The sequence below is a fragment of the Aplidium turbinatum genome, chromosome 4 (assembly GCF_918807975.1).
Source record: "Aplidium turbinatum chromosome 4, kaAplTurb1.1, whole genome shotgun sequence".
Taxonomy (NCBI): Eukaryota; Metazoa; Chordata; class Ascidiacea; order Aplousobranchia; family Polyclinidae; genus Aplidium; species Aplidium turbinatum.
This window is the reverse complement of record NC_137475.1, coordinates 11,937,491-11,960,627: the sequence shown is the minus strand read 5'-3', so window position 1 is coordinate 11,960,627 and position 23,137 is coordinate 11,937,491. Positions and strand designations below refer to the sequence as shown.

Below are 23,137 nucleotides of genomic sequence, written 5' to 3'. Positions count from 1 at the left end.
TTTGTTCTGTCGGATACCTAGGGGTAGACATAGCGTAAAACATAGTTGCGCTGCTGTTGGTTGGATAATTCAGCGTTTAACAAAAACGGAAATAATTGCAACAAACACTTCATAAGTGTCATAAAAACAGAGTGGGCAAAACATATTTTGCCTACCCTCGTTTCACAAAAGGGTGGGCGCCGCCCACCCGGCCCACCCTATATCGACGCCTATGAAAGCACTTGTATATACATGTGCTTTGTGGACATGGAAAAAGGCATTTGATGAGTTCCAAGAAGAATGATGAAATGGGCAATGAGAAAAAAATACCAGAGGCACTCGTGCAAGCAATAATGAGTCTGTATGACAGTGCAAGAACAAGAGTTCGAGCTGGATCTGCCCTCTCAGACGACTATTTGGTGAAGGTGGGTGTACACCAGGGTTCTGTTCTCTCTCTTCTAATTTTTGCCATTGTGATTGATGTGATTACTTAATGTGTAAGAGAAGATTCATTGATGGAGATACTATACGAAGATGATTTGGTTTTGTTAAGTGACACAAGTGGAAGGAGTCGCTTCAATGTAAAGGTGTGCGTGTCAAAACCAAAAATACCATCTCCGGTACATAAAGTTTTCATTTTTTCATCCCCTGCAGTTGGCACAATATGCTTCAAACGCACTTCTGATGATGATAGTTTTTCTGGCAGTCACAGATTCTTTGAAGGACAAACTTTGATGTATCAGATTTTCCAATCCAGAGTTATGTTGCAAGCAGGTATGGAGATGAATGGTATATCGGTATTGTTCAGCACGTAAAATTCTTTAGCAGGCAGGTAGACACTATGGACTTTCAAGAAGAATGTAGCATCACAGGCTGTACAAATGCTGGTTCTGCCTTGCTCTCGGATGTCGAGAAGCAGCTTGCTACAAAGCGATGTGGAGTTGAATGTGTTAGCATATGTACCAACCACAATGATAAGTTTCTTAAAAATTTTGAATGCAAGCAATTTTACTGTCATAACTCATAACCCATTCAACAAACATAAAAAGCGAGTGAAACCACGCTTTACAATTTCTCTGAAAGAATCATGCTTTGAAATCAATGGTATTCAACTTATTCTTGGGAAAACATTGTGTAACAACTGCAACCTTAAAATTAGAAAAAGATACAATGCAGATAGCAGGGAAAGTACCGATGAACAATCCTCAACACCAAGTGATTTTGAAAATAGTTTGCTGGAAGAAAGCTCCACTAGTACGAAAGCCAATGCTCTTATCAGCACACTGAACACCTTATCAGTTGACATCAATATCTCCCCTTTGAAAAGCTTGCATAGTTTATCCGAGCGCAAGAAAGAAAAAATAAAGAAAAGAAAATTAAAAAAAAAAATCAAGATTTATGAGCAAATGAACTAAAGTTATTATGCTTAAATTCAGACACAACTCGGTCAAAGAAGATTCAGCTATTGTCCATTTGTCCACATTTCCAAACCAGAGAAAAGTTTGTTGAAGATATGGCTGAAATTCATCAAATGGTAAACACTGCCAGACTGATCAACTTCATGGATCTACCACCACCACGTCAACAAAGGGCTTTCCCTCAAGAGATTATTGATTTTGTGTTGAAGTTCTATGAAAATGATGAATTTAGTAGGTTACTTCCAGGTCAAAAGGATAAAGTGTCTGTGGGGAAAAATGCTATGAACAAAAAAAATTGGTTTTGGTGACACTAAATGAGTTGTATCAGGAGTTTAAAATGAGACAATCAGATATGAAGATTGGTTTGCCAAAATTTTACACATTAAGGCCAAAATGGTGCGTTTTGGCAGGAGCTTCCGGAACCCATTTAGTTTGTGTTTGTCTAATTCATGAGAATCCCAAGTTACTGATAGAGGCAGGAAACTTGGCAGAATCTTACAAAGATTTGCTTTCTTTAATGGTCTGTGATATTACCTCACAAGAATGCATGTTTTTCAAGTGTGACTAATGTCCAATTGCCCATCTTTAGAAGTTTTGAGAAGCCCCCTTAACTCGCTGTTTGAGAATCATGATGAAGACATCACTTTTAAACAGTGGACGACAGTTAATAGAGCAGAAATTGTTACAATGAGCATGAGTGTTTCAGATTTCATAGAAACCTTGATTGAGAAGCTGGTCTTACTTCTTCCACATAGTTATGTGTTCAAAGCACAATCAAGTTATTATAAGTCCAGAAAAGAAAATTTGCAAGAAGGTGAAGTTTTGATTGCAATGGACTTTTCAGAGAATTACTCCTTTCATGTGCAAAATGAAATCCAGGGCTTTCACTGGACACACGCCTAAGCAACTGTGCATCCAGTACTTTGCTATGACAAAAACACCGACTTCGACAATCCCTTTGCTTTCTATCAGTTATACTGGTTCATGAAGTGCGAATGGTGTATTACATTAAAAAACAAACCATAGCATATCTGAAAACAAAAATCCACACACTGGCTAATGTTGAATATTTTAGTGATGGCTGTGCTGCACAGTATAAGAACTTCAAGTCTTTTCTCGACCTTTTATATCATGAAAGTGATTTTGATGTGAAAGTAAGCTGGTCATTCCATGCAACCAGTCATGGCAAAGGCCCATGTGATGGAATAGGGGGATCTGTAAAAAAAGCAACAGCTAATGAAAGTTTGAGACGAAGCTCTTTGGATCAAATCACAAATGTAACTTCAATAAACAGATTTTGTTGCCAAACTTTCTCAACTATTCGTTTTGAAGTGATTAAGTCTGAAGACATGAAATCAGTTTCTTTTCATTTGCAAGTAGGGCTGCACACTATAAAAAATCGAATCTTAGAGATTCAAATTTCAGTATATTCAAATCGCATTTGCAGTTTCTTTATGGATATCAGGATTCGAAAATAAATCTGTTAAATGAACAGTGTGCGACGTTAAGGGGGTAATATGCTCAAATATTTTTAAAAAAATATTTTTTTTTCAATTTTCTGTTTTTGTTGGTTTTGGATAGGTTAAGTCTTCTTCTATAAAATAAACCCATAAAACTTGGAATATGTGGCCTATAAGACATTGAAATTCAATTTTTACAAAAGCCACTCTTACTTTGACAACCGAATTATTGTGTTTGGTTAGCATTTTGTTGCTAACTTTGCATGTTGTTTTATCGTTATTTGTCCCCTTTCAAAAAGAATAAAGTTTAATAAAATTTCCCATAATGCACTGAATTTGTTTATACAGAAAAGCTGACTGTGCATGTTCACTTGTTATGTATTTCCAGTCGTATATACTTCACATAGTTTCTCAAAAGTGTTAACCTTTTGGCTATTTTGAATTGTAAACTTTGGAGGCCAATATCTCCAATTAGTGTTTTGGTGCATGTGGCCCCACGGGAACAAGCATAACTCCATGACCAAACATCACATTGGTGTGAAATTGGGAATATATATTAAGAACAACTATATCTACAAAATCATGAGAGCGTTTTTTATATTATTTATGCAAAATGGAGATATTGCTAAAAATAATTTGATTGGCTGTTGCTAAGTTGCCATGGCAACCAAAATTAAATACAAAAACATAATTTTGTGCCCAATTAACAATAGAACATATTCTGCAAGTTTGATGCATTTTGCTTAATTGTTTTTTGAGTTATGCTTGTTATTGTTTTTTGTTACTATGGCCCCCCCGTTGGTTACCATGGCAACCAAATGATTATGAACGATATATTTCAAATGTACTTACCTTGTGTTATAATAATATGCATAGCAAACGAATGTCCATTTTGTTATAGTCTCAAAATTATGCCATTGAAATATGTCAAAATTAAGGCACATTACCCCCTTAAACAAATGTAAAGTTGATATTTTCCGTCTTGTGCGCCAACTTTTTTCTTCATGGACTGTTTGTTCATAAAGCGCCTTTTTTCTTCCTTCCTAGGGTTCACGCAGTTATCCGAACTGCAGACACGCAGTGCGTTCTCGTACAAGTGAATAATTTGTGTGTGCGGCCACGAGTGATTCATTACGTGTGCTGTACAGTGCATTTGCGTACGCATTGATTCACTCACCACTTGCTTGAGATTCGTGAACTAGTGAGCAGTAGACTGTAGAGGATTAAGGTAATCTATTATCACTGTGTCATGTCGACTGGTCATGGGCAAAAAAGAAGTTCCAGCGTGTGGGAACATTTTTCTAAGCCAGATGATGAAAAGAATAGCGTGGTTTGTCACAATTGCAAGGCAATTTTATCATATTCAGGCCTCGAAATTTGTACTTTTTTCCGGCGGTCAAGCATGTCCTACCAGACTGGCCCTTTCAGCGGACATTTAATATCTCAACTGGACATATTTTTTGCATGTAGATTTTGCACAAAATCACACCACAGCAGTCGTGTTTGTAGAAGAAGATTTTCTACAACAGAATAACTCTGCAATGGTTGATGGCTTAATTAACCGACCCTGAAGTGTACTGGAGCAGTTTGCTTGCAAATAAATCAGTGCGTTAATGACAGTCGTGTAATGACGCAATAAACACAATTGAAATCAGCGTAAATAAGGTCGCCACATTCGCCTAAGCACGTGCGGAACCCGGCTGAGACTTGCTTCTCTGTGACGTATCGTTTTAACAAACGATCAATGTAACGCAATAATCCGCATAATTGTTAAAATTATAATACAATTCCTGCCGAAAAGTTCAGACAACTTTATTTCAAGGCAACATTGCAAGGCATTGAAATGATGTAAAAATGGCTACTTTTGACATCAGCTCGTTAACCAGGCCACTTTAATGTGATCTTTAAAGCAATTGCCTGTACTATTATTTAAGGATGTGCCGATTAATCGGTATCGGCAATTTTTGGAGAATCGGCATCGGAAAAAATTGCCGATTCTTTCCGATTCTTTATCAAAGTTTCCTAATCAAAAGTAGCGCGAGCGCGTGGAAATACCGATCAAAGAACGGCTTCTTTGAACAACCGCATCAGCGTCAACTAGCATTCGGAGAGCGGTAGTCTAAAACTCTAAATTATGACGATTGTCCGCCATTTTGTAAACTCTTGTTTAGTAGGCACGAGATCAAAATACTTTCTTTCTTTGAAATGACGAAAAACGTTCAAAGAGAAAGTCAGACCAGATAAAATATAAATGTTGAATGATTACACAACGGTTAGAAGTTAAAGGAGAAATGGATTATTACGTAATAGTTATTAGCTTGCAGTATGCGAGGCGCTAAAAGCAAGTTCAGAGAAAAAGCGAGGGGGTATAAACTGCAAAGAAAATGAGAACAACTGTCTGAAAGATTCAAAACGCTTTTAGAAAAAAAACAAAGGGCGTCAATGGAAAACAACCTGTGAAGTTGCAAGTTATATCTTTTCAGACGCTGAATTGCAGTGAATTAATCTTGTCACTTAGTAAACACGTGAAAAAAGATTACCTCGTTTGCGCAATAATCACTTAATTGTTTGTTCAACCCATGAAACGGACTATGTTACAGCCATATGCTGTCCCAGCTCTAGTCGACATTCGTCAAAATTAGGGAGTTTTCTTTGTTCTGTAGAATATACCTTAATGCAGACATTTTTAGCGCAGCAAGAAGAGAAATGATTTGGTGGAAAGCAAATAATACTATGTGAAAACTTACGAATCCATGGAGTAACTGAAACCAATTCTAACAGTGACGATGGAGTAGAAACAATATTAAAAATTGCAAAAACACTACACGTTAGTTTGAACGAGAATGAAATTCAGCGAGCGCATCGCCTTGGGAAACAGCGCTCAGGAGGCAAGCCTAGAGCGATCATCGTTCGCTTCTCCAACTGCAAAAAACGGAATGAAATAATTAGAGCGAAGAAAAACCTGAAGGCAAACCACGATTTCAACAATGCCTTTATCACAGAAGACCTAACCACTTTAAAATCCAAACTGCTTTCATATGTAAAAAATCATTGCGACGGTAAATTTGTTCTAGCGCACACCATCAATGGAAGAATTCGTATGAAAAGATCGGCTAAAAAAGCAGGACCGGTAAAAGATGGAAAAGATGAAGGTACTGGACAATGGCTGCATATTAATAGTTATGATGATTTGTTTAAGGTTGGAATTGACATTGACTTTAATAAGCTAAATTATCAACCTTTGCTACTAAACGTAAATACTTCATTGGAAACTGCCTCTGACACCGAAATAGAAAGCGACTAGCCCTGAACTAATGTGTTGTTCTAGGAATGCGTCTGAAATTGCTTGCTCATGTCTAGCTCGATTGATTATAATCCTCTTGAATTTTTGCGTTCAAGTCAACCAGCCACGTTCATTTGCAATCCTAACGACAACTTTGATTTGTGTGAAACTCTAAGTCAAGATGGCACACTTAATCCTGAATGTAGAATCGATTTAAACGCATCGCTTGCTTCCTCTGGCAATACGTCAAACGAATTCGGGCAATTAGATGCTTTTTTCAATGACAGCAAGTACTGGGACACCAACTTATTAAACAATAACCTTGTTCTAAAAAAATTCGATGCTTTATTTTTATTACACATCAATATTAGAAGTCTACAAAAAAATATTGATAAACTGGTTAACTACTTATCTGAATTCAAACAACAACCTGATATCATTGCCATCACCGAAACGAAACTAACTAAAGATCAAATTTGCACCAATATTGGAATCAGCGGTTACGCTTTTATCCACTCTGATAGTTCAACCAAAGCTGGTGGAGTGGGTTTGTACATTAAGGACACCCTTGAATTTTCAATTTGCAAACAAATTGATCCAAACTTACCAAACTCTGAAAGTTTGTGGGTAAACGTAGAAACGGGAAATAACCACGTAACGATTGGTGTAACTTATCGTCACCCTGTGTACACTGTGCAAGATGTAGACAACTTTTGTGAAGCTCTATCAGATATTTTTCAAACTTTAACTTGTAAGAAAAGCCCATTTTATGTATTAGGTGATCTTAATATTGATTTGTGTCAAATATTATCAAACGATTCGTATCGCAGGTATGCAAATATGCTTTTAAGTTTCTCTTGCAAGTGCCTTATTAATCAACCTACTAGATTAACGCCGAACTCTAAAACATTACTTGATCATATTTATACGTCAGACATAAACAACCAGATGTTAAGTGGCATCCTTGTGAGTGATCTCTCTGATCATTTTCCTGTATTTACCCTGATACAGACTCCAATAAAAACAATGAATAATGACTATGTATACTATGTTCGTGACATGCATAACTTTAATCTTGAACTTTACATTGACGAATTAGACCGTAAACTCAATTATAATAATAATCTCAACGATCTTTCAGTGCATGAATGCTTTGATAAATTTGAAAGCATTTTCTCTGAAGTAGTAAACAATCATGCCCCTTACAGAAAAGCTACCCGTAAAGAAAAGCGCCTCAAGCTTAAACCGTGGATCAGTCGGGGACTGCTAAAATCAATTAAAACGAAAAATTCCATGTTTAAGCGTCTACATAAAAAATTTGAGCATGCAATGCATGAACGATATAAAACTTACCGTAATCTACTAAACCGTACTATCGAGGCTGCTAAACGTAAATATTATCACAACACCCTAACAGAAAACAAAAACGATTCCAACAAAATATGGAAAAGTATTTATGAATTATCCAGTATCAAAAAGAAAAAAACAACAATGCCCTCTAAAGTAATTACTACAAATGGCAAACCTCTGTCGTCTCCAAAAGATATAGCAGAGGAACTAAATATTTATTTTGTTAACATCGGGCCAAACATGGCAAAAACAATTAAACAATCAAAAGACCAGCGTAATATAACTTCGTCTCCAGACAGTGTCAAAAACTCTCTTTTTCTTGATCCCGCAAGTCCAGAAGAAATATATAAGTTAATCTCTAATTTGAAAGACAAAAAGTCAACAAGGAAATCTGACTGTGAAACTAAATTTATAAAATATGCCAGCCCTGTGATCTCTTTCTTCCTAAGTAAACTATTTAATTTGTGCGTCACTACTGGAGTGTTCCCTGATGCCTTAAAAATTGCTGAGGTTATTCCGGTTTATAAAAAAGGTGATCCTCATAATTCCACCAACTATCGACCAATATCACTGCTATCTCCATTTAGTAAAATATTTGAAAAGCTTCTTCACACTAGAATTTACACATATCTAGAAAAATTCCACCTTTTGAGTGCTCAACAATTTGGATTTCGTCAAAATACATCCACTGCAATGGCAATAAGCACGCTGTATGACGATCTGTTAAACAATGTGAACAAAAATTTCTATACCTGTTGCATATTCCTTGACTTGTCAAAGGCATTTGATACAGTTGACCACAACATACTGACAAATAAACTTCAACATTGCTACGGAATACGTGGCACTGCTCTTGAGCTGATGAAAAGTTATCTTACTAATCGATACCAATATACCAAAGTGTCTAATTCTGCTTCAAGCATGCAAAAAATCCTTTGTGGAGTCCCTCAGGGTTCAACATTGGGACCCCTTCTCTTCCTAATGTATATTAACGATCTTCCTTTAATGTCTAAATTTTCTACCGTGCTTTTTGCGGATGACACATATCTAGCTTTACGTGGTGAAGACTTGGAATCTTTACAAACAGAAACCAATACTGAACTACAAAAAATTGATGCTTGGCTACGAAGAAACAAACTCTCTTTAAACTACTCTAAAACAAGCTACATTTTAATAAACAAAGTACCAAAGCGTACTGTTGAAACTAATTTCAGGTTGTGTATAAACCAAACAGTGATTGAAAGAATGAAAACAGTTAAGTACCTGGGAATCCATGTCGATGAAAATCTAACCTGGTCGTCACACATTAAACATTTGTCGCTGCAGTTGGCTCGATATTCCGGAATTTTTTATCGCCTTCGTAACTATGTGTTAGAGGAAACATTGCTTATGTTATATTATAGTCTAGTATATAGTCGTGTTCAATACGGTATTACTATATGGGGTACTGCAGGTAAAACACTAATCAAGGAAGTTGACGTAAGACACAATAATATTATTCGCGCAATCACTAGAAGTACAAAATTCAGTCACGTCACTAGCTTATACAAATCTTTGAATATTTTACAACGTGAAGATATTTACAAACTCGAAATTGCAAAATTTATGCATAAAGTTTCCAATAATAATCTACCGCCTGTATTGCAAGATCGTTTTATAAAACTTGATAATATTCACTCGCACAACACTCGACAACTAAATAAAATGAAGTATTTTCTTCCACAAATAAACAAATCCGTGGCACACAATCTTCTGACACATCGGGGTACTAAATTGTGGAGTGAATTGGATGAATGTATTAAAAGCAAACACCTTGCTTTGTTTAAAAAACTTTATAAAATTACCTTGTTAAGTTCTTATTAAATCGTTAAAATCGTTCAGTTAAATTATTTTATCTCATGTAACCTCGTATTTGTGTTCTAAAACGATATGATTCATTATATGCTCATGTTTTCCCAGCTGGTCTTGATTCAATATTCTACAAAACCTTATATATTCAATTCGATTTTGAAGCTACTGTTCCATCCATCATTATGATTTATTGATACAGTTATAATGTCTGATGCTGCAATGTAAGATGACTGATGACAGGCAGCACCTTGACTGGTTAACCGCAAGGTTGTTCGGTGCTGCCAGACCTTTCTATTGCCATATTTTGATTTGTATGTAATTGTGTTTCTTTATATCGAGTCGTATTAGAAAGGCAAATAAAAGCAATATCTCTCTCTCTCTCTATGTTTCCTGAGCTGAGCAAAATTGCAAATAAATTGCTTTCGTCACCACCATCGTCGATCGAAAGCGAACGAATTTTTAGCACAGGTGGCAATATTTTTACGCCTCAACGGAACAGACTTACTCCAGCAACTGGAGAAAAGTTGATGATATTGCATTTTAATTTACGTGCCTTTAATTTTGAATATTAAAAAGCGGAAATGTTCTTTGTAATTATTGTTTAATCGTTGTAAAATTCGTAGTCACTGAAAGTTTACTAAGCAGAGAGAAGTAACTTCCAAGTATTGGCCTATTACGCTTAATGCGTTCAACAAACGATCGTGTGATTGCGCAAACGTAATCAAACCAGCTACCCGGTAATCTTCACGTGTTTGCTAAGCAACAAGATTGGCTGCAACTCTGCGTTCGAAAACAATACTAATTTCTTCACAAGATGTTTTTCTTTTTTCGCCTATTGGTGCACTTTGAATGCAAGGCTGGTGTGTTACTTTTTTAAAGGTTTTTGTATATTCAATACCGCTGCGTTCATTTTCTTTTACACTCTAGTCTTTTTATCTTCTTGTTTCAGGCACCTTCTTGAATTCTGCGAGAAAAATACTGCAAACCGCACAAGATAATATTTTGCACACTGCATTAAGCTACGTTGATTTTGCACTCTGTGAGCAATGGCGATTTTTCTCTTTTCACTGATTTCCGCAACAAATAAAACGTGTCTATCACCACTTTGTAGCGCGCAAGAAGCGAAGAACTACCGTAAAAAATCACGCTGTCCAGAGCAGGCGACAAAGTGAACGCTTTTAGACATTTCAAAGGCAGCAACTTGTATCAAAATCGCAACCACTTGTAGAGCGCCAACTAAAAGCAGCTTTAATCATTTAACCAAAGAATCGGAATCGGCAAATATTTAAGAATCGGCAACGGCAAAAATTCTGTAATCGGCACATCCCTACTATTATTGCTTCAGCTCCGTATTTGTTCGCGTTAAACAAACAATTGTTACAATTCAAATTTAAAATATATTTTTGCTGCATCAGCTCTATTTTTGTCAAGAATTTTGCGGCGGTCATTTATGACCGACCAATGAGCCGGCTTCGGCAGACATTCGAGGTCATTCCGGAGGTCATGTCCGCCATGACCGCCGGATATTTCGAGGCCTGATATTGCAACAGTACTGGCAGTCTTTTGAAGCACTTGAAGAAAAAGCATGTGTTCTTAAATATCAGCGGAATTGAAGGCGGTCTCTCTGCAAGCGCAAATAACAACAGTAGTGAAAGTTCTAAACAAAAGTAAGTTATAACAGTAGGCCAAGTTGTTGCTACAACTTTCACTCTTTATGCGTCCATAGGGCTTAGGTGTAGGGGATTACCTGTAGGCATAATTGCTTTTATAAACTTTGCTTCCTGAAAGTGACAGACAACGTACCTGTACCCGCCTCCATTTTTCTGTTGATTTAACAGCTGATGACGTTGAATCAATGACACATATCCAATATCCAATCAAATGTAGTTATTACTATCTGAAGCCTTATTACTATATTATTACTATCTGAAGCCTAGTAATAACTACATTTGATTTAATTCGCTCTGCTTTGCCTTTTTGCTTGGCATTGAGCACTTTTTGTAGTATTAATAGTTTTCATTGTTTTATCCAATATCCATGTGTCTTATCGTATCCAAAAATAAAATCATACAAACGAGACAGGGAGGTCACAGTGAAGTTCAAAACCCCAGTAACAAGACAGATGGCCCATAAAATTATCAAAAAAATAAAAATTCTCCTCAGCTCACATAATTGGAATCCTACAAAAATCGACATTATATTTCGACTTCACATGTAGCGACAAAGCAAAAGCCTTTCAGTTTGCCGAAAGCATAAAAGAAATTGAGGAGATTGAAGAAGCTCACCCTCAAGGGACCTTCAATACCCGGCTAATATTTGGACTTTGGACGTGCTCTCATCGACTTTTCAGACGATAGAATCAGGAAAGTTTTAAAATCTCGTATTGGGAATGTATATGGCCCAAAAGTGCTAGGAAAAGACTCAGCAGGGTTTCTAGATGGTAATTGATTCTACTGGTTCTGTTGATTCTACTAGTAAAAGCAACGAGATATAACACAATGAGTGGAAACTCCTCTTTTTGCTCCGTTTTACGTGTCGGCCGTCACGCTACACTACAGACACTTGCGCAGTAGATTAAACGGACATCACAAGAGTTTTAGATGGGATGTTCCTTCGATTTTATGTGCGTTGAGCTCTACCACTGAGCCATCTCACCGCCTAAGGTGCTTGGCTAATTAGTAATATAGTTTTGTACCATGGGTAAGGTGCTATCCACATGTTAGGCTATTTTCAACCTATTATTTAACATTATGTTATTGTCAGAAGCCTAAAATTAAACTCTAGTGCAGCCCTAAACTTAACCCAGCCAGGCTACTGTTAGCCTGTCAGCAACTTAATCAATTTTGAAGGACCTGAATTTCTAATAAGCCGTCTAGACTAGCGTCGTAAGTCTTACAATGTTTTTAAAACCTTAGGCTATAGTCTTGCACTGTTGCTAGTTGAATCGTGAAATTATAATAATAATAATAATGATAGCATGTATATCCCGCTCAGATTAATGAATGATTGATATCAGAGCGGCTCTCAATTTAATGTTTAGGTATAGAATAGTAGGTAACAAATAAAACAGTGAAAAGGCAATAATTGATAGGTAGAATCACAAGCTCAGAGATGTAATGCCGATAATATGCTGTATGCCTCAATGTAGTAATGGCACACCACGCCATCACTTGTTTAGTGTGCCTAGCAAGCATTATTGTAAAGAAAACAAGAAAGAATGGGCTGATAATCTGGAAAAGATAGTGTTGTCATATAAACAAGATGACAACATCAAGAGTTTGTTTAAAAAAGACAAAGTGAAAATTATAAATTATTAATCATCGCAGTTAAATAGAACGTCTTGTAAGTTAATTTAGTGTCCAACAACTTCGAAGTATTGCAATAAGTTAGTAACATTTCATAGGTTTAGTCACCCAATACCAACCTGGTTAATTTGTTTTAACATGACAGGAGTGTCTACAAAACCACCCCAGGTCTTTCAAAGGAAGTGTTAACAGAAATTGCGGAGAGAGTTCTCAAGATGAAAGAGCACGAGCGTTTTTTAGCATTATCCATTGATGAGATGAAAGGTTATAAAATAATTTTTGAATAGTAATATGTGAACATAGAAAATGACTACTCATAACAAATTTAAATTAATTTACGCTTTTAACAAGAAATATAATTTTAAAAACACTGAATATCTTGAAAACTAGAGCCAATATCGCTAAGCAGATGCCATTTTTGGAATCAGCACCCCCAAATTACCATGAGATCACTCTAACATCGTAGGCATCAGAGAATTTTTTTATTTTTGCGCATTGTAACATGACAGGCTGAACGAATGGCTCAAGTGAAGCATATCATAATTTTTGTGTTTACTTTTCAGTGAAGGAGAACCTGGCATATAGTGTCTCCCAGGATAGAATTGTAGGTTTTGTGGACATCGGAGAACATCGAACACAGCACTCTGACACTCCTCAAGCTGCCACACATTGCCTTCAATTTTATGTGCGTTCAATTTTAAGTGGCTTCTCCCGTCCACTTATGTTTCTGACAACGAAAGCGATATCAGCACATGAACAGACAAGTGCAGTTTGGGAAGCAATAGCTGCATTGCAGCGAGAATGTGGCTTCACAGTTATATGTGTGATAGCTGACGGAATGAGCGTCAACAGAAAAATGTTCCAACAGATGAAAAACTTGAATTTAGAAGTTCCATATAAATGTCGCAACATATATAATCCAGAATATTGCATTTTTTTTATTTCTGATCCTCCACACTTGCTGAAAACTACGCGAAACAACATCGCATCCAGCAGGCCTGGTGGCCCCAGGTTATTGCAGTATGGCAGCAAGCAAATATTGTGGGAGCATTTCGTAAAAGTTCCAGATCTCTATGAAATCACCGAGCTGCGTTGCTGCAAGCTGACCAGCGCCCATTTTAACTTACAAAGTTACTCAAAAATGAGAGTTTGCTACGCAGCTCAAGTTCTATCCGGAACAGTCAGCCAGTTGATGCAAAAACGAGGTGGTCCTGAAATGGAGCAAAGTGCCTGGTTCGCCGGCATGATGAACCAGTAGTTCGATGTAATGAACACCAGGGTGGCATATGGATACAATAAAAGGTTGGTGCCATATCGTACAACAGACGATCCACGTCTAACTTGGCTATCTTCAACCTTTGTAGCTGAACTGAACCAGTGGAAGCAAAGCATTGTAGGAGACACTGCTGCTGTACGAGAAAAGAAATTCCTATCTTACCAAACGTTCAAAGGATTGGTTATGTCATCAAAAGCCATGGCCGAGTTGATTAAGATTTTGCTCGAAAATAGCCCTCCTGGCACTTATGTGCTGTCACGGCGAATCAACCAAGATCCCCTAGAGGCATATTTTGGTATGATGAGGAGAGCTGGCGGAAGCAACGAAGCTCCTGATGTAAATGCATATGAACACTATCAAAGTGCAATTTACAGTGCTAAACAGATTAAGCAAAGCAAAGGCAGCAATGTCAATCATGTTGTTGAATGGCAAAAAGGTCCAGTTTCACACGAGCCTTTGCGTAGAGCGAAGAAGAAGGTGTTGGGCACTTCTCAAGTTCTCACTAATGTGTAATTTTTGTCTCTGGTATGCGTAAATTGTTGTATCATGTGCAGTAGAGTGGTTCAAACAAATACAAGTTTCTAGGAATCTTCCTCCACATATATGGTATGGGCCTCCGTTTCAAGAAATTAGGGGCCTCATTTTGCTATTTTGACGTCTGGAATGTGGTCTAACAATTTCCCCTTTTTACGTCGATTCGACATAGGCAGGTGTTGAATAGATGCAATATTTGTGATATGTTTTAATTTGGCAGACTGGATATGCCTACCACAGCAATTGTTACACACAAGTGGCTGACTGCAGTCAGATTTTAACGTTGATCCGTCGTCGCCAGACGTAGAAACAATGTGTAAATGGACGATTCAGGCTATAAAGTTGTCTTGCCGGTCTACAGGCAGGTAATATGCGGAACTGTAGTACCATACCTTTTCTGGTGTTATTACATGTGTTTCCAGCGTGCTTTGACTTGACATGAAAACGCAATCCCCCGTTGGTTTTGTAAGTTTTCGGACATAAGTGACATCTGCAAAAATACCGGATAATATATCCAAACAATTTTATTCAGCTTTCAACACACAACTGCACAATTTAATTAGAGGTGCGAGGTCCTTTGAAACGCTTTCTTACCCAAATTCACGTTGCATTGTAAACGCGCTCGTTGAAATGGGAATACTTTGAAATTCTTCATCTTCGATTATTTCCACAAGATACTCGACGGTTAAATTATCAGAACTGTTTTCCATTGCACTGTTATAAAAAGCCAAACTTCTTCTAGCCCTGTTGGTTGTTTATAGCTGGATAAGATAAACTTTGATAACCATATAGCCTACAGTCAGTCGTTTTGTATCGTATTTCGTAGACCTTTGCTACCCTATACTAATTTAATATTATTGTTAGCAAGAGCCTATGTATTTACCCTGCTTATTGACCTGTAACATCCTGATTAACCTACTTCAAAATTTCACACAATAATCTGAAAAGACAAGCGGTAACGAAAATAAACTTTTAAACCACCTAACAATAATACTATGGTCGGAACAGTCCAATTGCTTCGTGGTATTCGCCGTCACTTTAGCCTTGCTTTAGTGCATTCTTAGCACACCGTACACCCGTACGGTCGCAGTCTGTAGCCTTCCATGTGCAAACAGTGAACCATGAAACGAACGACGTAGAAAAACGAGAGAGATAAAAGAAAAACACCAAGAGAAGAGTGAGTTTCCACTCATTGTGTTATATCTCGTTGGTAAAAGCAGTGACACAGCTGTCAATTTTTGTTTTGGAGTCGATTCAAGCCTGTGCTTAACAGAGGAACTTTTGGGATTAAGATCAATGCATGGCACGACTACGGAAAAGATCTCTTTGATAAAGTATGCAGATGTGTTAATGAGATGGGAATGCCTTGGGATAAACTTGTGTGACTGACAACTGATGGAGCTCCAACAATGTGCGGTCAAAAGAGTGTCAACAGCTGTCAGGTGGAAATTACAATGCTGCTCTTAGACAAAGTATATGAATGTGAGAAAAAGATACGCCTCCTTTCCGTAATCAACCGAAAAGTTAAAAACGAAAACATTTCCCTGACAGACTTCACGATTAACTGGGATCAGCTTCATTGTACGTTTTCCCCGGCAAGTTCTGCAGGGTTGCAAGTAATCATATACGAAAACGACTTCAATTCTGCCGAAGACTGTTTACCTGTGATTACCTACGTCGCTGGGTAGTGGGTACTGTTGTTATTCAATCAACAAAATACTAAAGTGTAGTGAATGTAAAGAATGCATGGTTCCAGATGTTACTGATCAAATCAAACGGTTTTCGCTAATTTACATACTAAAGGTGTCAGCTGAGGAGAATTATTATATCCATCAAGCACTATCGTTTGAACATACGATAGTGCTTACGTTTAACATACGTTTGAACAACGAACATAGCAAGATGATGCCAGGGATGAAAGACCGAGTTAGTATTAAAAAGAATGTGTATTAGCAAAAACGTCTACTTTTATGTACTCTGAAAGAATTGCATACCCTGTTTAAACAGCGAAACCCAGATCTAAAGATTGGATTCTCTAAATTTCGTGAATAAAGACCAAAATGATGTGTTAGTGCAGGAGCATTTGGGACACATGCAGCATGTGTCTGTACCATACATCAAAATGTTGTTCTTTTGTTACATGCTGCCCACATTAAAGAAACTTATAAAAATTTGCTTTAATTGGCAGTCTGCAATATTGAAAACAGAGACTGCATGTTACAGCGTTGCCCCAACTGTCCAGGATTTGAACCAGTTAAGGAATAGCTTAACTCAAAATTTGAAGATGTGGATGAACTCATTTGTTTCAAACAATGGGTGTCAGTTGACCGAACTGATTTTATAACTCAAACCTTATCAGTAACTGAATTTATTCAATTAATATTAAAAAAGCTTGTAGATTTGGCACCACATCATCACATTTCGCATTCACAGTCTTTGTATTTGAAAAACCGAAAACAAGATATGGATCATCAAACAGCTCTTGTGTTAATGGATTTTGCAGAAAATTATTCTTTCCCTATTCAAGATGAAGCCAAGGGGTATCATTGGACTCACCAATGCTGCACTGTTCACCCAGTAGTTTGCTACTACAAGTCCACAAGCAATGCAATTTTGCATTTTAGTCTAAGCTTTTTCTCTGAAGAGTTGTTGCATGATGCAGTCACGGTGTATCTGATTCAGCTTGAAACAACTAAAGTTCTCAAAAGTACAATTTCTACCTTAGAAAATGTTGAATATTTTAGCGATGGTTGTGCTGCGTAGTACAAAAACAGAAAATCTTTTTACAATTTGTGCAAGCACAAAGCTGACTTTGGTGTGGATGCTGCATGGTCATTTTTGCCACCAGCCATGGTAAATCGCCATGTGATGGGGTTGGTGGCACTGTGAAACGAGCTACAGCAATGGAAAGTCTGAGACGCCCTCTGAACGATCAGATTTTAAATGTGGAAGGTATGATGTCCTATTGTGTGCCAAATCTTGAAATAATTAAATTTATAAATTTGCTCACAGACGAATTGGATGATACAAAATCTTTTTTGAAATCTCGATTTTAGCTCGCTGCCACAGTCAAAGGTACTCGAGCATTTCATCATTTCAGGCCCTTGTCATTGACCAAACTAGGAGCAAAACGTATCAGTCAAAACGAGCAGTATGCATTGGAAGTTGATTTAAATGAACCTTCAAACCAAGAACACTTACTTCAAACTGAAATCCAAAACAAATTTGTATGCTCTGTTTATGACAAAAACTGGTATATTGGAATGGTAACAGAAGCAGATAAGCCAAACAATGATGCCTTATTTGAGTTCATGCACCCAAAAGGTCCATCACAGTTTTTTTTACTGGCCCCTAAATAAACACTCTTGTTGGATACCCTTTCAGCACATTTTGTGCACTGTGGAGGTTCCTTGTTTAGTGAATAATCGGGCACAGTATCAACTGACAAAGGAATCAAAAGTGAAAGTCGATCAAGGTTGGAAGAAATATCTTCAAAGATAAATGTATCTGATATGTGAAAAGTTATTATCTCAGCACAATATAAAAACTACAAAACCCACAGGTTGTTTCACCTTTAAAGCAGGGATTTACAAGGGAAAATTATTCAAATAGAATCTGAATAATTTTGTTGCCGGTATATACCCTTAAGGACTCCATTTAAACAAGCTACCCTAGACTATACACAAAGGTTTTCTGCTGTGATGGTGAAGCAGTATGTTAGTTTTTATTTGTACCAACAGTATCATACATCTAGGTCTATTTTTTCGGTCATCTGAAGGTCATTGACCGATTTTTTCAAGCAATGACCGAAATTTTTTGAGCCATTTTAGTCGTACAGACGAAATCGGTTAATAATATACTGTTTAAACGTATCAATCGTTTATTCGAATCAAAAACTGAAATCCCAAACCAAATCCAATCTGATGTTAAGTAAAAACATCGGTTAAGTGCATACCGCTTAAAAGAATAAGGCGGATAAAAGCATCAGGATTTGCTTCTAGTTTGCATACTTCATTCATTTAATCGTATAATTATACCCGTTAGCGAAAAGAGAATGTCTCTTCTTTGCTTCGCATTATTGTCTGCAATGTTCAAAGGCGAAATGAAGCAAAGGTGAGACAGACGCATGCGCTCAAAACAAAGCCAAGTGTCTGTAATCCCAGGCCATAATCTTATGTGCTAGACATCGCACTACAAAGAACCAATTTTCGCACAGCTGGGCTTCATTACAACAGAAGAGCACACAAAAGGATAAATCACACTAAAGAAGTTTAAATGCTTTTGTTGTCATCCGTCGACAACTGGCCTTTCAAGGAATGGACATGGACAAATTATTTCGGCTTAAGAGGGAAGTGTTGGAAAGAAGAGCGTGGTTTGTCGCAATTGCAAGGCAATTTTATCATATTGCAACAGTACTGGCAGTCTTTTGAAGCACTTGAAGAAAAAGCATGTGTTCTTAAATATCAGCGGAATTGAAGGCGGTCTCTCTGCAAGCGCAAATAACAACAGTAGTGAAAGTTCTAAACAAAAGTAAGTTATAACAGTTAGCCAAGTTGTTGCTACAACATTCACTCTTTATGCGTCCATAGGGCCTAGGTGTAGGGGATTACCTGTAGGCCTAATTGCTTTTATAAACTTTGCTTCCTGAAAGTGACAGACAACGTACCTGTACCCGCCTCCATTTTTCTGTTGATTTAACAGCTGATGACGTTGAATCAATGACACATATCCAATATCCATGTGTCTTATCGTATCCAAAAATAAAATCATACAAACAAGACAGGGAGGTCACAGTGAAGTTCAAAACCCCAATAACAAGACAGATGGCCCATAAAATTATCAAAAAAATAAAAATTCTCCTCAGCTCACATAATTGGAATCCTACAAAAATCGCCATTATATTTCGACTTCACATGTAGCGACAAAGCAAAAGCCTTTCAGTTTGCCGAAAGCATAAAAGAAATTGAGGAGATTGAAGAAGCTCACCCTCAAGGGACCTTCAATACCCGGCTAACATTTGGACTTTGGACGTGCTCTCATCGACTTTTCAGACGAGAGAATCAGGAAAGTTTTAAAATCTCGTATTGGGAATGTATATGGCCCAACAGTGCTAGGAAAAGACTCAGCAGGGTTTCTAGATGGTAATTGATTCTACTGGTTCTGTTGATTCTACTAGTAAAAGCAGTGACACAGCTGTCAATTTTTGTTTGTGGAGTCGATTCAAGCCTGTGCTTAACAGAGGAACTTTTGGGATTAAGATCAATGCATGGCACGACTACGGAAAAGATCTCTTTGAAGAAGTATGCAGATGTGTTAATGAGATGGGGATGCCTTGGGATAAACTTGTGTGACTGACAACTGATGGAGCTCCAACAATGTGCGGTCAAAAGAGTGTCAACAGCTGTCAGGTGGAAATTACAATGCTGCTCTTAGACAAAGTATATGAATGTGAGAAAAAGATACGCCTCCTTTCCGCACTCAACCGGAAAGTTAAAAACGAAAACATTTTCCTGACAGACTTCACGATTAACTGGGATCAGCTTCATTGTACGTTTTCCCCGGCAAGTTCTGCAGGGTTGCAAGTAATCATATACGAAAACGACTTCAATTCTGCCGAAGACTGTTTACCTGTGATTACCTACGTCGCTGGGTAGTGGGTACTGTTGTTATTCAATCAACAAAATACTAAAGTGTAGTGAATGTAAAGAATGCATGGTTCCAGATGTTACTGATCAAATCAAACGGTTTTGCTAATTTGCATACTAAAGGTGTCAGCTGAGGAGAATTACAATATCCATCAAGCACTATCGCTCGTATTGTAATAATATTTGTATAGCTATGAACAAACTCATTATGTGTGAGGAGTTCATGAAATCTCATTCACAACGCCTTTCAGTTGTGCATCCAATTCTGAATTCTGAGTCATTCCATGTCAGTTGATCCGGGCCATGTAACCCATCATCTCGGATTTTCATGAAAATTGGTATGCTTACAAACTTTTTTTTCTGATTTCAGAAAAGCAAATTTTATCCAAATCGGTCACCTAGAACCGAAGATATGACCGTTCAAAAATTGGTATTTTGTGATTGCTCAAGCGGAAAAAATGTCAAAAACTTGTACATTTAATTTTAATTTGCCATATTTTGGTCATATTAAGTTTGTTGAGGGTGACACTTGAATCACACTTGGTCATTTACATCCTACTTAGTACTTTTTCTCCTTGTTTGACACCTGGGGTTGCATAGTCTGACCTTTGACCCAATGATTTTGTTTATAAACGCAAAAACCACTCATGCGTGACATCATTTTCAATTGCAAATATCTCATGGTGACCAGTTGGTATCATAAAGTGTAAGGTATCATTGGAAAGCTCTTGACAAGGACTTTCAAAATCAACAATAAAATTAGTGGGTTATTAATCATAACATTAGAAAAATTGTTGTAAATCAGACGTGAAAAAATTGTTGAGTTTTTAAAAATTTATTACAATTTAACTTTCAAAGCAGGTTGTATTGGGTTAGGTCTTATATTATAGTAAGAATATTTGTAGTATAGGTTCTGTTTTGGAAGCTGGTTGTCACAAAAAGGTCTTCCATTATCAAAAGCAAAAATTAATTTCACTGGATGACCAAAATGATGAAGAACGAGAGCTTCTGAAAATCAGGGTTGGAGCAGAATGCAACATCAATAATGGTACTGATCTTTTAACTACTGGTACAATTTGCTCATTTCACAAGTATAAATTTCTTGACAATTATTCTGCATCATATAAAACCTGCTGTGATGTATTTAAAGTCCACAAAAAAACTATTCGAAACCTAACTCTTCGCATCATTTCTTATAACTGGTATAAACAAATTTAACACCACGACAGCAGTTTAAATGCCATTCCAGGGAGGAAACTGTGCTTCAATTGCAGAAAAAAATTGGAATGCGAGCTTGCAGGCAATCCTGAAACATCATTGAGTAGTGGAAGTGAGTTGGAAGAAATTCAATTACACATTGAAGCAGAATCCACACTATCATCTCTGAATGAGAGTCTTCATGCTGTTGGTGAATCTCCAGTAAAGCTGTATTCTGTTTCTTGTGATCGAAAAATAGGATATGGCAAAAGAAATATACAAAAATTTAATCTCAATGTTAAGACAAAGCTTGCCAAGGTTTTTCAAGTTGATGAGATTCCAGAATTAGTAGAGAGGGATAAAGCGGAAAATGAAGATGAAAATGAAGCTGCTTTGGAAAATATCATTATCTAAAATAAAAGAAAAAATCAATAACACAAATTCAACAAGAGCTCAAAAAATTCAAGTCCTAACAATGGCTCCAGAAAATTGGTCAAGAAAGAAAATCTCGCACAATTTTGGAGTAAGTGAAAGGTTGGTGAGAGATGCCAAGAGCAAGAAAAAAACAATGGAGTTTGTTCTTTGCCACCACCACGAAAAGGAAAGTTGCTTTCAGAAGAAACAATTCAAAAAGTTGTAAAGTTTTTTGAAAACAACGAACATAGCAGGATGATGCCAGGGATGAAAGACCGAGTTAGTATTAAAAAGAATGTGTATTAGCAAAAACGTCTACTTTTATGTACTCTGAAAGAATTGCATACCCTGTTTAAACAGCGAAACCCAGATCTAAAGATTGGATTCTCTAAATTTTGTGAATTAAGACCAAAATGATGTGTTAGTGCAGGAGCATTTGGGACACATGCAGCAATGCAGCATGAGTCTGTACCATACATCAAAATGTTGTTCTTTTGTTACATGCTGCCCACATTAAAGAAACTTATAAAAATTTGCTTTAATTGGCAGTCTGCAATATTGAAAACAGAGACTGCATGCTACAGTGTTGCCCCAACTGTCCAGGATTTGAACCAGTTAAGGAATAGCTTAACTCAAAATTTGAAGATGTGGATGAACTCATTTGTTTCAAACAATGGGTGTCAGTTGACCAAACTGATTTTATAACTCAAACCTTATCAGTAACTGAATTTATTCAATTAATATTATAAAAGCTTGTAGATTTGGCACCACATCAACAGTCAAAGTTCGCGTTGTGACCAGGAAGTCGAACCGAACCCGAACCGGATTTTTGTAAACCGGTTTTGGTGCAATTTTGTCTGAACCTTAACCAGAACGAAACCAAAAATTTAAGTTAGCTTAAACCCAAACCGGTTGAAAAAAGCGGTTCACTCCAGCATTACGTCATTGTTCGCATTGTGGTAAGTGAAGTTGTACATAGCATGTTGTCATCTTGGAGGCCACATTGTACAGATGAATTATAGCCTATTCCGTAACACACGATCCACTATCATCGATGCTTTGGAGAGGAATTTTTTGAGGTAAGCAACTTCTGTTCTGTGACATCATAGACAATATAGTTTGATTGTAACTTGTGCAACAAACAACAAAATGAAAACAATAATGCATAATGAAAACATGTGTATCTGTATCACCAAATGCTTGATTTTCTTTTTTTGTATGTGTGTTTGTGTATTTACTGTATATATGTTATTTAGGCCTACATCACCAAGCTTGAGGTGGCTGCTGACTAGATGACCGTTTGGTCTTTTCGCAGTCTCCTCGTCATATGACACACAACCGATTATTATTGTATACTTTGTATTCTTTTCATGTTTGTGTTTGTGACAAATAAATAAATGAACTGAACTGAACAAAGGCAAGTTA

The 23,137-nt window shown here is 37.0% G+C and overlaps 2 pseudogenes; both read left to right on the top strand.

Annotated features, from left to right (window-relative positions):
- Positions 1-769: 769 nt before the first annotated feature.
- LOC145769519 (uncharacterized) lies at positions 770-18,083 on the top strand (annotated as a pseudogene).
- LOC145768225 (uncharacterized) lies at positions 6,210-14,510 on the top strand (annotated as a pseudogene).
- Positions 18,084-23,137: the final 5,054 nt, after the last annotated feature.